The following is a 14618-nucleotide window of genomic DNA, read 5'->3' on the forward strand; positions in this document are numbered from 1 at the left end:
TATGATACTTTATATTGAAAACCCAAAAGACCCCACCCCGTAACTGCTAAACTCATACAGGAATTCAGTAAAGTGGCAGGATATAAAATCAATATAAAATCAAATGCACATTGATATAAAATCAATGCACAGAAATCAGTGGCATTCCTATACACCAACAAAACAGAAGAATGAGAAATTAAGGAGTCGATCCCATTTACAATTGTACCCAAAACCATAGGAGACCTAGGAATAAATCGAACCAAAGAGGCAAAGAATCTATACTCAGAAAACTATAAAATACTCATGAAAGAAATTGAGGAAGACACAAAGAAATGGAAAAACGTTCCATGCTCATGGATTGGAAGAAAAAATATTGTGAAGATGTCAATCCTATCTAGAGCGATCAACACATTCAATGCAATCCCCATCAAAATACCATCCACTTTTTTCAAAGAAATGGAACAAATCATCCTAAAATTTGTATGGAACCAGAAGAGACCCCGAATAGCCAGAGAAATGTTGAAAAAGAAAAGCAAATCTGGTGGCATCACCATTCCAGACTTCAAGCTCTATTACAAAGCTGTCATCATCAAGACAGTATGGTTCTGGCACAAAAACAGACACATAGATCAATGGAACAGAATAGAGAGCCCAGAAATAGACCCTCAACTCTATGGTCAACTAATCTTTGACAAAGCAGGAAAGAATGTCCAATGGAAAAAAGACAGTCTCTTCAACAAAGGTGTTGGGAAAATTGGACAGCCACATGCAGAAGAATGAAACTGGACCATTTCCTTACACCACACACAAAAAGAGACTCCAAATGGTTGAAAGACCTAAATGTGAGGCAGGAGTCCATCAAAATCCTAAAGAAGAACACAGGTAGCAACCTCTTCGACCTCAGCCGCAGCAAATTCTTCCTAGAAACAAACCCAAAGGCAAGGGAAGCAAGGGCAAAAATGAACTATTGGAACCTCATCAAGATAAAAAGCTTTTGCACAACACAAGAAACAGTCAACAAAACCAAAAGACAACTGACAGAATGGGAGAAAATATTTGCAAATGACATATCAGATAAAGGGCTAGTATCCAAAATCTATAAAGAACTTCTTAAGCTCAACACCCAAAGAACAAATAATCCAATCAAGAAATGGGCAGAAGACATGAACAGACATTTTTCCAAAGAAGACATCCTAACAGCCAACAGACACATGAAAAAGTGCTCAACATAGCTCAGCATTAGGGAAATGCAAATCAAAACCTCAATGAGCTATCACATCACACCATTCAGAATGGCTAAAATTTAAAAAGTCAGGAAATGACAGATGTTGGCGGGGATGCAGAGAAAGGGGAACCCTCCTGTACTGTTGGTGGGAATACAAGCTGGTGCAGCCACTCCGGAAAACAGTATGGAAGTTCTTCAAAAAATTGAAAATAGAACTACCATATGATCCAGTAATTGCACTACTGGGTATTTATCCCAAAGAAAAAATGTAGCAATCCAAAGGGGTACATGCATCCCAATGTTTATAGCAGCAATGTCCACAATAGCCAAACTGTGGAAAGAGCCAAGATGTCCATCGACAGATGAATGGATAAAGAAGATGTGGTATATATATATATATATATATATATATATATACACAATGGAATATTATGCAGCCATCAAAATGAATGAAATCTTGCCATTTGCAATGACATGGATGGAACTGGAGTGTATTATGCTGAGCGTAATAAGTCAATCAGAGAAAGACATGTATCATATGACCTCACTGATATGAGGAATTCTTAATCTCAGGAAACAAACTGAGGTTTGCTGGAGTGGTGGGGGATGGGAGGGATGGGGTGGCTGGGTGATAGATATTGGGGAAGGTATGTGCTATGGTGAGTGCTGTGAAGTGTGCAAGACTGTTGAATCACAGATCTCTACCTCTGAAGCAAATAATACATTACATGTTGAAGAAGAAGAAGAAGAAGAAGAAGAAGAAGAAGAAGAAGAAGAAGAAGAAGAAGAAGAAGAAGAAGAAGAAGAAGGAGAAGAAGAAGAAGGAGAAGAAGAAGATAGCAGGAGGGGAAGAATGAAGGGGGGAAATTGGAGGTGGAGACGAACCATGAGAGATGGTGGACTCTGAAAAAGATACAGGGTTCTAGAGGAGAGGGGGTGGGAGGCTGGGTTAGCCTGGTGATGGGTATTAAAGAGGGCACATTCTGCATGGAGCACCGGGTGTTATATGCAAACAATGAATCATGAAACACTACATCAAAAACTAATGATATAATGTGTGGTGATTAACATTACATAAAAAAATAAAAGGACAATAAACAAGATCAATGAAACTAAGAATTTGGGGTTTTTCTTCTTTTTTTATGTTTTTCGTTTTTGTTTTTTGAAAAGATAACCAAAATTGACAAACCTTTAATATAGATTCACCAAGAAAAAAAAGAGATGATTCAAATAAAATTAGAAATGAAGGAGGAGATTTTAAAGCTGATAACACAGAAATGCAGAAGACCCCATGTGACAACTACGAACAATTATATAGCAACAAATTGGACAACCTGTAAGAAATGGATAATCCTAGGAACATAAAACCTACCACAACTGAATCATGAAAAAATAGAAATCTGAACAGACCAATTACTAGTAAGGAGATTAAATTAGTAATCAAAAACCTCCAAACATACAAAAGTGCAGGCCAGATGGCTTCACTAGTGAATTCCACTAATCATTCAAAAAATAATTCATACCAATCCTTCCCAACCTTTGCAAAAAATAAACGAGTAAACACTTCCAAACACATTTCATGAGGCCAGCATTACTGTGATACCAAAAGCAGACAAGGAGGCCTGAAAAAATAAAATCAAAATATTCATAAGCCTTCTTATGAGTTGAAAATTTTAATTTTTGTAAGATTTTTAAATTTTTATTTTTTCAATTCTGTTTCGGTAATACCTATTGGTGATTCATACACTATGTACAAACCAGCTCATAGCTTCTTAGTTTTACTGTCTGTAAAATGGGATGCCAGGAAGATTAATTAGGAAGATAGGATTAAATGGATGATATGTGTGAACTATAAAGAATCACAGATGACAAGACTCTTTTATTGGTTCTCTATTTCTTTTTCAAGAAAGATGTTTTTAAACTGGAAGATTGTAATAATATGGTTAAGAGCAAATTGGAAACTAGGAACTCTCTGTGTGTGGTGTATGTGTGTGTATGTGTGTGTGTGTGTGTGTGTGTGTGTGTTCTCTTTTGTCTAGAATTCTAGTTTCATAAAGGAATATTCTGCTTATTTAGTCTGAAGAGTTTCATACCATGATTCTTACCTTGGCTACACATTAAAATTTCCTGGGAACACTTTTAAGAACCCAGAGGCCCACTTACCTCTCCAGAAGGCATTAAATCAGAGTCTCCTACATGGGGGTCACACATTAGGATTTACTGGTCTCAAATATTTTCATTAACATTGTCACTTACCTTCGTAAAACTTGTAGAATAAATTACAACTTACATATCAATAGACTCATTTTATCTTCAAAGATTCCAAAAGACTTTTCTCTAAAGAGGAAATTCTTTAGAGAAAAAAGTCATCAATGAAGCATCCTTAGTATATATGTCTTCACTTGAAGCAGAGTGAATGACAGAAAGTGACTCTGGTTGAATCTTGAGTGGAAGTGTTTGCTCTTTAAATGTACAACCTTAGATGAACTATTCTGTAGGTCACTCACTCATTTCAAGTAGAGGTGGAGGGAAAAGAAGGTCGGGGCATATCCATCAATCTTGATGTTAAAGACAAGGTTATTGACAAAAGGGAGCTGATCCATGACACACAGAGCAGTCCCCTTCAAATAAAATGCTTTCTCTTTGTCATGTGCATGATGCATAGATATATCCACAGGGCTGATGCACTTATTAATGCACGTGATGGATATTTTCTATTTTATCCTTTCTTTTTCACTTGTTCTGGTCTACTTCTGATAATTTCTTAAAGGGCACAAAATGAACACAACTTTCAGTGCCAAACTTTATAAAATGATCAGCTTCAAAAATTAGTGCAGTTTATGTTTTTTAAATTTAAAAATGATGTGTTTTTATTCTTTTCCATAGAGCATAATGATTAAGATCAAGGATGATGGAGCATCATGATTCAAACGCTTGCTAGCTGTTGGCAAGTTTCTTCACCATTTGGAGCCCACTTTCTGTATTGATCATGAATGAAACACTTGGAATAGTGCCTGGCACACTGTAAGCTCCATTTTATGTTCTGTAATACTCATCACACACACTTGTATTTACAAGTGAGGAGATATTTCTGCAATAAGAAAACAAAACAAAGCACCAGTGATTATAAAGTATTTCAAAGAGAATCTGAAGTCTGTTGCTTAGACCCAGTGTGTAGTCTGGGACTGGAGTCTTAGCTTTGTTAGCTCTTTGATGAAGATAAATCCTATTAACTCCCACTGTTAGCCTAATCCAGAGTTAAAAGGACAGGTGGCTGGCATGACACTGTGAATCTGATTATTAAAATGTCCCTGCTTGTGGTATATCTATGATTGGGCTATGTGCCCAACAGAAAGCTCGAAGTTCAGAGAAGATAACTATTTTAGTTCAAGCCAGACATTGATGGCTTCTCTTGAATTGAGAATTTTCCTTATCAGAACAGAAATCTAAAGCTCGCTGCTTCTGCATTACTAAATGTACAATTGTTTCTGAGGCATCTCTGATCCTGTCATTGTTGAGACCAGAGGCTACTTCTCAGGTAAGTGCAGAATGCCACTAACTGGCCACTGCAGAGCGGGGCCAGGAATGACTCTTGCAGAAGACAGGTCATGGTTTGCAGAGGCTCTGGGAATTACTCATAGTGTCACAGTCCTTCCCAATTGTCCTCCAGTGTAGAAGTGCTTTGAAAGTACCTCCCAAGTGACCAGCTCCTTTTAGCATAAAACCCTAAATTCACTACTACTGAAAATAAATAGACCTGATTAAAACCATTGGAGAAATAGTCCTAAGATTAAAGACTTAAATAAATATACATATTATATAAAATATAATATTTATAATTATATACAAATATGTGTGATTAAATTTAGTTATAAATATTATATTTATATATAAGTGATTACTTAATTATAATGATGATTCAGTAATATGTGTATTACATATATACTTATATATATATAATATATATACTTATATATTATTGTCTCCTCTGCTTCCCCTAAACTCATGCTTCTGGTTCCATGTTCCATTTCCCAGCAGGAGTTTGTAAAACTCCCCAAACAAAACTATCAGGACTTGTTAACCTCCCATTAATGCAAGAAAGGCCTGCAACTCACAATTTGGTTGAAAAGAAAAAAAAAATTTTAACCTTGACTCTTCAGTTAAATCTTTAGAAAATACTATAGCCTACTAAAGGCCAACTCCTCACATTTTAAAATCTGCTCTATCCAAATAGAGCCCTGAGACAGATCTCACTACTTTGGGCTCACAAATGCCCTTACTTAGTTCAGATGTTATTTCTTCTTAGAACATTTTTATTTCATTTACAGAGAGGTTAAGTTCGCATGATCAATTGCCATTTGGCAAAAAGAAGTTGCAAGTTTCCTTTTAATTCTACTGGCCACATTGGCTGTAACTAATCTTAATTTTCAGTCTTCTACTAATTTTTTACTATATCAAAACTCACTCTTTTGTTACATATAATTTGCTATAAAAATTGCACATATAATCTCAACCAGAAACCAAAGAAATATATAATATGTAACAACAAATACATAAACATTTCAATATATATGTATATATACTTGCATTTCCTTATTTTGCAGCAATGCAAAAAGATAAAGTGAGATATGGCTGTCACTATTTGTAAGTCTTAGGCTGTCATCTTATTGACAATAAATCAAAATGTGGATGGTGATAATATGTTTTCTTCCACAAGGGTAATTTACTGAAAAAAAAATGGAACAGTCTAAAGGAGAAAATATTAAGGATGCAGCTGCTCCTGCAGCCAATTTTGCCATATGTTAATATTGGATGTGTTTTTTGACACTTGATATATTTCAAAAAAAAATGGAAATAACACTCCTGCTGAGTCATGTAGTATGGATTTCTGAGGTTCTAGTAACAATGTTCCTATTGCAACTTCTAGAAATCTACCACAGCATTAAGCAGTGACACTTTGAGAAGGCAGGGAATATTAACACCAAATTGAAACCCACAGATGGCCCCAAACTCTAACTTGAGTTGGTAGGGTCAATGTCTTCTACTTCCAAGTATTTACTGAACTGCATTAATTTATTTTGCAATTTCTTCAATTTGATTTTTTCTACTCACCTAGAAGTCAGCCAGACCAAGGAGGAAGGACCTCCATGAATTACACACTGGCCCAACAGCCTCCATTTCTAAGACTTCACTTATAGAAGGGCACCTTCACCGACCAGACCTGGTAGCAGGTTCAAACAAAGGACACAGCTGAATACAACCAGAAGCTTGGCCAAATAGGGACTGCTTGACTGCTACATACTGAGCACAGAATACCAAAGAGACAGAAAACTGTCCCTTGGGGGACTTTGAAGGAGCAGAGCCTTAATAAACTCATCACTTATAGAAGCTGAACACCTGCCTAGGGACAGACAAATAAATGGCAGAGCTGTCACATGAACCCATTTTTCTTCCTGTGGAGCTTCCCAGGACTGAAGCTGATATCTTTCTGTGAATGCTGCCCATGAGGAGGCAGGTGGCAGAGCAGGACTGAGTGAAACTAAACCTGCATTAGCCCAAAGCAACATCTTATATTAACAGAGTTGAGAATAGAGAATGCAGGCTTCTTTATTAAGATTCTTTATTGGAATTTGAACTCTGTTCTTTCAGGGCAGCAAAAGAATGATTCTTTTCAAAATGTGTTTGCCTCTAGTTCCATCACAAATGATGAATCCCTGAACTCTACCTCTGAAACCAATGATACTCTATATGTTAATTAATTGAAATTAAGTAAAATAAAATAAAATTTAAAAATGCGATTTCTTCTACAGAATGTGTTACATATATACATATAATGTTATATTATATTATATTACAGACACACACACTCCAGAGGAATTCTTTTAGTAGGTATGAATATCTATGTTATGGAAACATACTTCAAATTGCTTTCAAAATTTACAGGTGAAGGGGCACCTGAATGTCTCAGTCAGTTAAGTGTCCAACTGTTGATTTCAGCTCAGGTCATGATCTCAGGATCCTGAGATGGAGCCCCATGTCAGCTCTCTGCTCAGCAGGGAGTCTGCTTGAGATTCCTTCTCCCTCTTCCTCTGCCCCCCCACCCCTCACTCTCTCTTTCTCTAAAGTAAATAGATAAATATTTTTTTAAAAATTTGGAGGTGCAGGGCATCACCCTTCAGCATACATTAATTATCTTTGATATTTTCTTATCCCAGGTGAAATAAGCAAAATAAGAAAAAGACCATATTTGGTTCTGTTGTTGTTTTTTCTACTCTACAGACTATAAAACTAGGACATAAAACAAGAAGCAAAATTATGATACATAAAGGTTGGCAATAGGCCTTAAGGAATGAGTTTCTCTGGGGCTTAAAAATAAGCTTGTTTTGTTCCTGAAAGAAAAATATTATTTATATCTTCAAATATAATGTGGAAGTTAATTATTGTAGAGATGTTATTTTTGTTCAGTGTTTGCAATCTCTAAGTAGAATGATAGTTTGCAGACAGAAGGCAGGAAAGGTTGACATTTAGAAAAACAATTTTGCCATGCACTGTTTCAGTGTAGAGGCCTAAACTAAGAAGTTGTGTCAAAGGTCTGGGCCACTAAAAATCCAGAATGTAGCTGTGGGAGTGGGAAGCAACAATTGAATAATATGAAAGTTAAAATGAAGGCATAATTTGGAGCATTAAAGAAAGGTGGAGAGTCCCCTGCATAAGTCCTCAATGAGGGGCTCCTGGATGGCTCAGTCAGTTGAGTGTCTGTCTGCCATTAGCTCCGGTGGTAATCTGAGGGTCCTGGGATCAAGCCCTGCGTTGGGCTCCCTGCTCAGCAGGGAGTCTGCTTCTCCTTCTCTCTCTGCCCCTCCCCATTCTTGTGCTCTCTCTCATGCTTTCTCTCTTCCCCCCCCAAATAAATAAATAAAATCTTAAAAAAAGAAAGCCTTCAAAGAATAAAGAGGAGTTCCAGAAAGTTGTTCCAATTATGGAAACAAGAAAAGGGGATGATAAGAGGGAGGTTTTGAGGGTGTCTGCGTGGCTCAGTTGGTTAAGGACTGCCTTCCCTTCAAAGAGAAAGTTTCCAGGAGGAGAAACAATGTTTCAAAGTAGCACTGGATGGTGGGAGAATGCTAATGGATTCTCTATGTTCTATAGCCTGTGGTGTGTGGGTTAATAAGGAGGTTCCAATCTAGAAAATCAAAAAGGATGTAGGGTCTTTCAAGGAGAACTAGGAATCAAAATTTAAGTAGAAGAAGCACCTTCTGAACATATAAAGGATTCAACAGAACAATGGAAAATAAGATAACTTTAAGAGACATAGAAGAAGTAGAAGTAGGATCTTGGTGGAGGAATCCCAAAGCCTCAGGGCAATGGATTTCAGGTGTCAAAAGCCTGAAGAGCTCGAGGGTCACCCCAGTGGAGTTCTCAGAGGAGTGCATCTGTGAGGCTTCATTGCAGCACCCCAGAAGAGAGAAATGAAGATACATTCCATTTGTGGGAAGAGCAAATCCTCCAACTATTCCCAGGGAAGTTAGAAAGAAGGTGTATGCTTGCAGGAAGTCTGGAAAATATAGTTTAGATACAATATTATTACTATTATTACAGAAGGATCTGCCCAGGGTAGGTGTAGATTATCAAATGTGCAGGCAATATGCAAAAGATGTCAGCAGCCATAGATGACCCATGTCTCTCATATCTTCATTACTCATGTCCTTGCACAATGCCTGACACAAGTAGAAGTGCTACAGCTATTGAATTGAATATGAATGAGCATAACATAAACAAGTAGGACTTCAGATCTGTTTCAACAAGAAGTTCACCTGGTGACAAAGTCTGCCACCCAGGAAATCTGAGCTGTCTCCCACACAGCTGCATGCATCACAGCCAAGGGTGGCCAGGGCAAAAGTGGATCTGCACCATACCCTACAAGTGGATGGAAAAGGGGACATATTTTTGTAAGAATAAATTCATTTCTCATCACTAGGGTCTGAACTTGTAAATGTTGATGAAAAATATACATTATAATTGCTATTCTTGTGGCAAATAGTTTAGCAAATTATCTAAAGAAAGCCAGCCGGCTTATGTGAGAAAACAAGCTGGTTATTGCATATGTGTCACCCTGACTGTGTAACCACTGTGGCTTTGGTGCTGTGCTGTGATATGATGCAGGTTCTATGGCGCACGGTGGAATTGCGTGGTAGTATTGCAGTACCGGACACTTCCATAGAGAAATGGCTCAGAAGGAAAGAGAGAATATGCGGGGAAACCCTGGGTGGGTAGGAGAGGCATCTGGGAGGGGACTTTGGGGAGACATGTGTTAGAGAGGGGAGACAGGCCAGGAATAAGGTAGCAGGAGGACCTCTCTCTTTTCCTGATAGCTCACTCAGAATGGTGGGACTTAGGAGTTCCAGAGAGATTATACTTTTGAGATTTTATTTTTTTTTCTTTTTAAGATTTTATTTATTTGACAGAGAAACAGCGAGAGAGAGGGAACACAAGCAGGGCAATGGGGGAGAGAGAGGCAGGCTCCCCGCCGAGCAGGGAGCCCTATGCGGGGCTCGATCCCAGGACCCTGGGATCATGACCTGAGCCGAAGGCAGACGCCCAACCGACTGAGCCACTCAGGTGCCCTGAGATTTTATTTTTATTTCTTGATTTTTCTCCTAATTTCCCCTTTGTTATTCCTTTGGTGCAGCTTCCATAGGTTATTACTATTTCTACCAAGAGGAATCAGGGAAATTTTGGACTCCCTCTTGGCTCACATATTGAGAGTACAAACAATTTCCCTACTCAACTCCTACCAGGGGCCAAAGTGATGATGGAGGCGAGCTCAGGGGCAGGAAATGTAGGGGACAGAGTGGCACCTGTCATTCAGCTTTCCTTTCCTGATGGGAGAGTCTCCTTCCACTGGTAAGCTCGGAGGTTTAGGGTTTTATTTTGTGAAGTAAGATCACAATCCACTGACCATAATAACCAATAGTAGATAGTATTTATCCCTTGTAAAAAAAATAACCAAAAACAATCAAAATAACAACTAGTATTTATTAAGCAATTTATTAAACAATGCCAGACCCTGTGCCATGCCCTTTACACATTTTAACTTATTGAATATTCCCCTAACATCCCCTGCTTCATATGAGAATTTGCAGGTCAGAGAGGTTCAAGAAATGCCCCATGACCATTCAGCTAGGAGGTGAGGGAATCAGAATTAGCCTTAGGAGTAGTCACTGAATGTACCACAATGTTTGCTCTAAAGATGGGCAGTGGGTGTCAGCTCACACTGTTCTTGTCAGTTTTTAAACCGATGACCTTAACAGACCCCTGCACTCTAATAGGTCATCTTACCTCTCCCTCTCCTTGACCCCAAGGAACCGCCCAAGTTCCCCCAAGGAACCCCCCAAGTGTAGGGTCATGTCCTGCCTCACTTGCTTTGGGTCTGTCCTGGTTCTTGAATAAGCTCCCTTAGATGTCATACTTGACATCTGACAGCTACTGTTCAGAACTGCTTTTGACCAAATCTCAGACATCCTATTTCTTTTTCTCTTTGGTGAGCACACCCAAACCACCTTAGACTACTCCTACGCATGGCTCTAACTTGAAGGGCAACAATAGCCAGGTTGCTGAGTTCCTAGAGGCATTGTTTAGAGTCCTCTCCATTATTTTAGGTGCCTAGTCACTCCATTATTAGCACAGACAGGTAAGTACTGCCTACAGAAATTGCTCTGTAAATCTAAACCTCTCTACCCTAATAAATTTCAACGTGGCTAAAATCTATCTCAGGTAGTACACAGGTAATCAATAAGAATATAGTTTCTTTCCCTTACTCTCTATTAACATTTGCTAGCAAGAGCTGGAACCCTGGGAGTAAATGAGGTGGGTTATAATTGATTTTTACCTCCCACCTGGAGTCACTGACGCAGACTCAGGGTGCTGGTGGGACTGAGTTTACATCTTTTCTAGGGTGAAAACAGAGTAGAATTAAAACTGTGTGCTGCCAGAGTCTTTGCTTGTGGAATGCAGAAGCACAGGCTGGTAAGAGCCCACCTGATGGAAAGATTGAGAGCAGCTTCCCCTGTCCTGGGTGCAACACACTTCCAAGTTTAGGAGCAGATGCCCTCCAGTGATGACAAGAGTGTGAAAGAACTGCTGCTCTGAGCCTCACTTGAAGCAGGCCCTGGCCTGTGTGGGCCTGTGCCCTGATTTTAGCCATGAGCAGCTACAGTTAAGGGATTTTTTTTTAAGATTTTATTTATTTGACAGAGAGAGAGCACAAGAAGGCAGAGTGGCAGGCAGAAGCAGGCTTTCCAGTGAGAAGGCAGCCCGAAAGGGGCTCGATCCCAGGACCCTGGGATCATGACCTGAGCTGAAGGCAGACGCTTAACTGACTGAGCCACCCAGATGCCCCAATAGTTAAGGGATTTTTTAAAAGATAGGTCTATAGACAGAGGTGGGGACAGCCAGAGTGTGGGAAGGCTGTGATCCAGCTACTTTCTCTGAACAGCAAATCTCAACTCTACCCTTTGTCCAAAGCAGAAAGAGCTCACTTTGGATTAATGTCCACCACCAGAGAAAATAATAAAGTCCCTTTACCTGCACAAAAAAATTCTATGACGACCTTCATGGCTATAGCAACTAAGAGAAAAAGGCACTGATTTTCTGCAGCAACAATAATAAGGCATTCCAGCTCTGGTGCTTTTGTTGGCTTGTCAAGAATAAGCTTAACTCCTTGGGCAGTGTTTCTGAGTGCCAGAGAGGCCTGACATCTGAGCGGGAGACCACATGAGGACAAGATATGTGGGACATGACTATAGCTTGAGGGCCACATTGGGAGAAGCTAGGGCCTGATAACCAATCACAACCTCCTACTGGGGCAAGTACCAGGGAAGAAACTCTTTAAAGTGAATAAAACATGGCACCCTGAGGATACATAAGGTGGAAAACATTGCATGATTGCCTAGTAGACCCTGTTTTTCAAAGTGTGGGCCTTGGGCCAGTAGCAAAATCTGGGAGCTTGTCAGAATAGAGAATGTTGGGCCCCATCCCAGACCTAATGAAATGCAAGGTGGCCCTCATGTACACAAAAGTCTAAGCAACATCACTCTAGTCCACTGATTTTGAAACTGGACTGCATGTTAGAATTACCAGAGGAGTATTCAAAAATCCTGATCTTGAAGAGTGGAGTGAGTTCTGCGCCCATTAAGGTAACACTATGTCAATGAAAGCTAAGTCCTCAGATGTGATTCATCTTCTCCTGCAGTATCTGAAGAAGAACAGTTTACATCAGTCATTAGCTACCTTGCAGGAAGAGACTACTATGTTTCTGAATACCATGGACAGCACTGAGAGTGGCTGGCATTAATAGTAGCCATTGGGATACTGGTTTCAGGCTATATGGTCTCTGAAATTGCCAGACAAAATCCTCACTGAACTCTATGAATGGGTTGTTCTGGAATGGATAGAGTTGAATGAATTGGGAGCTGCCAAGTCACTCCTGAGACAGACTGACCCCATGACCATGTTAAAACAAACACAGCCAGAGCAGATGTTCATTTGGAGAACTTCTTGGCCAGATCTTATTGTGATTCTCATGGGGAATACCAGATAGAAGTAGTCAGGAGCTGGGGAAGTCAGTGTGGTGCCTCCATCTCATCTCTAAGCATTGATGGGACAGAGACTGAAGTGGCAGCAGCACCAGATGTTGTTTCCTCCTGGGATGACCATATGTTTGTTCCAAGGAAAAGCAACTGTCAAAGATGTGGAAAAAGAAGCTTCCTACACAACTGAACAGGTGTATTAAGTTTGGTCAGAAATCACATGTGGAGTGTGCTCAATTCTCCAAATGGTCAGAATTTGGTCACTGGGTCTATTGTTGGATTCACTGAAGTCTGGAACTTTATGACTGGAAAAATCAGGCAGGATCTTAAATAGCAGGCCCAGGATGACTTTATAATGATGGATGATGGTGTCCTCTGCATGTGCTTCAGCAGTGATGCAGAAGTGTTAGCAATGGGGCCCCAAGATGGACAGATAAAGGTATGGAAGACTCACAGTGAAAAGGATTTAAGGAGATTTGAAAGGGCACACAGTAAAGGTGTCCCTTGCTAAGCTTTTCTAAGGATAGCTGTCAGATCCTTAGTGCCTCTTGTGATCAGAAAATTAAAATTCATGGTTTAAAATTTGGGAAAACCATGAAGGAATTTCATGACCATTCCTCCTTCATTAATGAAGCAACTTTTATACAAGATGGATTATATTATTAGGGCATCCTCTGATGGCACTGTGAAGATCTGGAATATGAAGACCGCAGAATGGTCAAATACCTTTAAATCCCTGGGCAGCACTGCAGGAACAGATACCACTATCAACAGTATGATCCTGCTTCCTAAAAACCCAGAGCACTTTGTGGTGTGCAACAGATCAAATACAGTGGTCATCACAGGCAGGGCAGATTGTCAGAAGCTTCAGGTCTAGTAAGAGAGAAGGTGGGGATTTTTTTTGCTGTGCTCTCTCCCCATGGCAAATGGATCTACTGTGTAAAAGAAGACTCTGTGCTCTCCTGTCTTAGCACAGTCACTGGCAAACTGGAGAGACCTCTGACAGTTCACAGGAAAGATGTGATTGGTATCCCACATCACCCTCATCAGAACCTGATTGCTACCTACAGTGAAAGTGGACTCCTAAAGCTCTGGAAACTCTAATTCCTCTTTTCTTTTAAAACTTGCCTGAGAGCATGTACTTGTGGTGCCTGAGTGACTCAGTCAGTTGAGCGTCAGATTCAATTTCAGCTCAGGTCATGATCTCAGAGTCCTGGGATTGAGCCCTGCCTCGGGATCCATGCTCAACAGGGAGTCTGCTTAAGATTTTCTCTCTCTCCTGCCTCTGCCCCTCCTCCCCAGCCTTGCATGCTCTCTCTTTCTCTAAAATAAATAAATAAATCTTGAGAAGAAAACAAATAAAACTCGCTTGAGAGCATATACTTGAATGAAGACCAAATCATGTATTGCTTTTTGGGGGGGTTACCTTTCCTAAGCAATTGTCTGAATTAAGCACAAGAATAATTTTGGGACATCTCACGTTCAAGTAGCAGTTACCCTTTTTTAATTATTTGTTTAAGGTATTCATTTATCTGTTTCTAATTGGGGCAGTCACTCAATGTTTTCAGTAGACTTCTACCTAGAGAGTGAATACTGCTGTTTGTAGAAAGAAGTAGTACTCCTCTAATTATTTGAAATGGTGATTAAAACATACCTCATGGGATGCCTGGGTGGTTCAGTCAGTTGAGTGTCTGCTTTCTGCTCAGGTCATGATTCCAGGGTCCTGGGATCAAGCCCCACATCAAGCTCCTTGCTCAGCGGGGTGCCTGCTTTTCCTTCTTCCTGAAGCTCCCCCTGCTTGTTCTCACTCTCTCTCTTTCTCT

The 14618-nt window shown here is 39.8% G+C and overlaps 1 pseudogene; it reads left to right on the forward strand.

Moving 5' to 3' along the window:
- The first annotated feature begins 12410 nt into the window (after nt 1-12410).
- LOC114199392 (WD40 repeat-containing protein SMU1 pseudogene) lies at nt 12411-13899 on the forward strand (annotated as a pseudogene).
- The last annotated feature ends 719 nt before the right edge of the window (nt 13900-14618 follow it).

The sequence above is a fragment of the Eumetopias jubatus genome, unplaced genomic scaffold (assembly GCF_037043125.1).
Source record: "Eumetopias jubatus isolate StellerSeaLion01/CBP00866 unplaced genomic scaffold, mEumJub1_p1.0 scaffold_9, whole genome shotgun sequence".
In the NCBI taxonomy this organism is placed as follows: domain Eukaryota; kingdom Metazoa; phylum Chordata; class Mammalia; order Carnivora; family Otariidae; genus Eumetopias; species Eumetopias jubatus.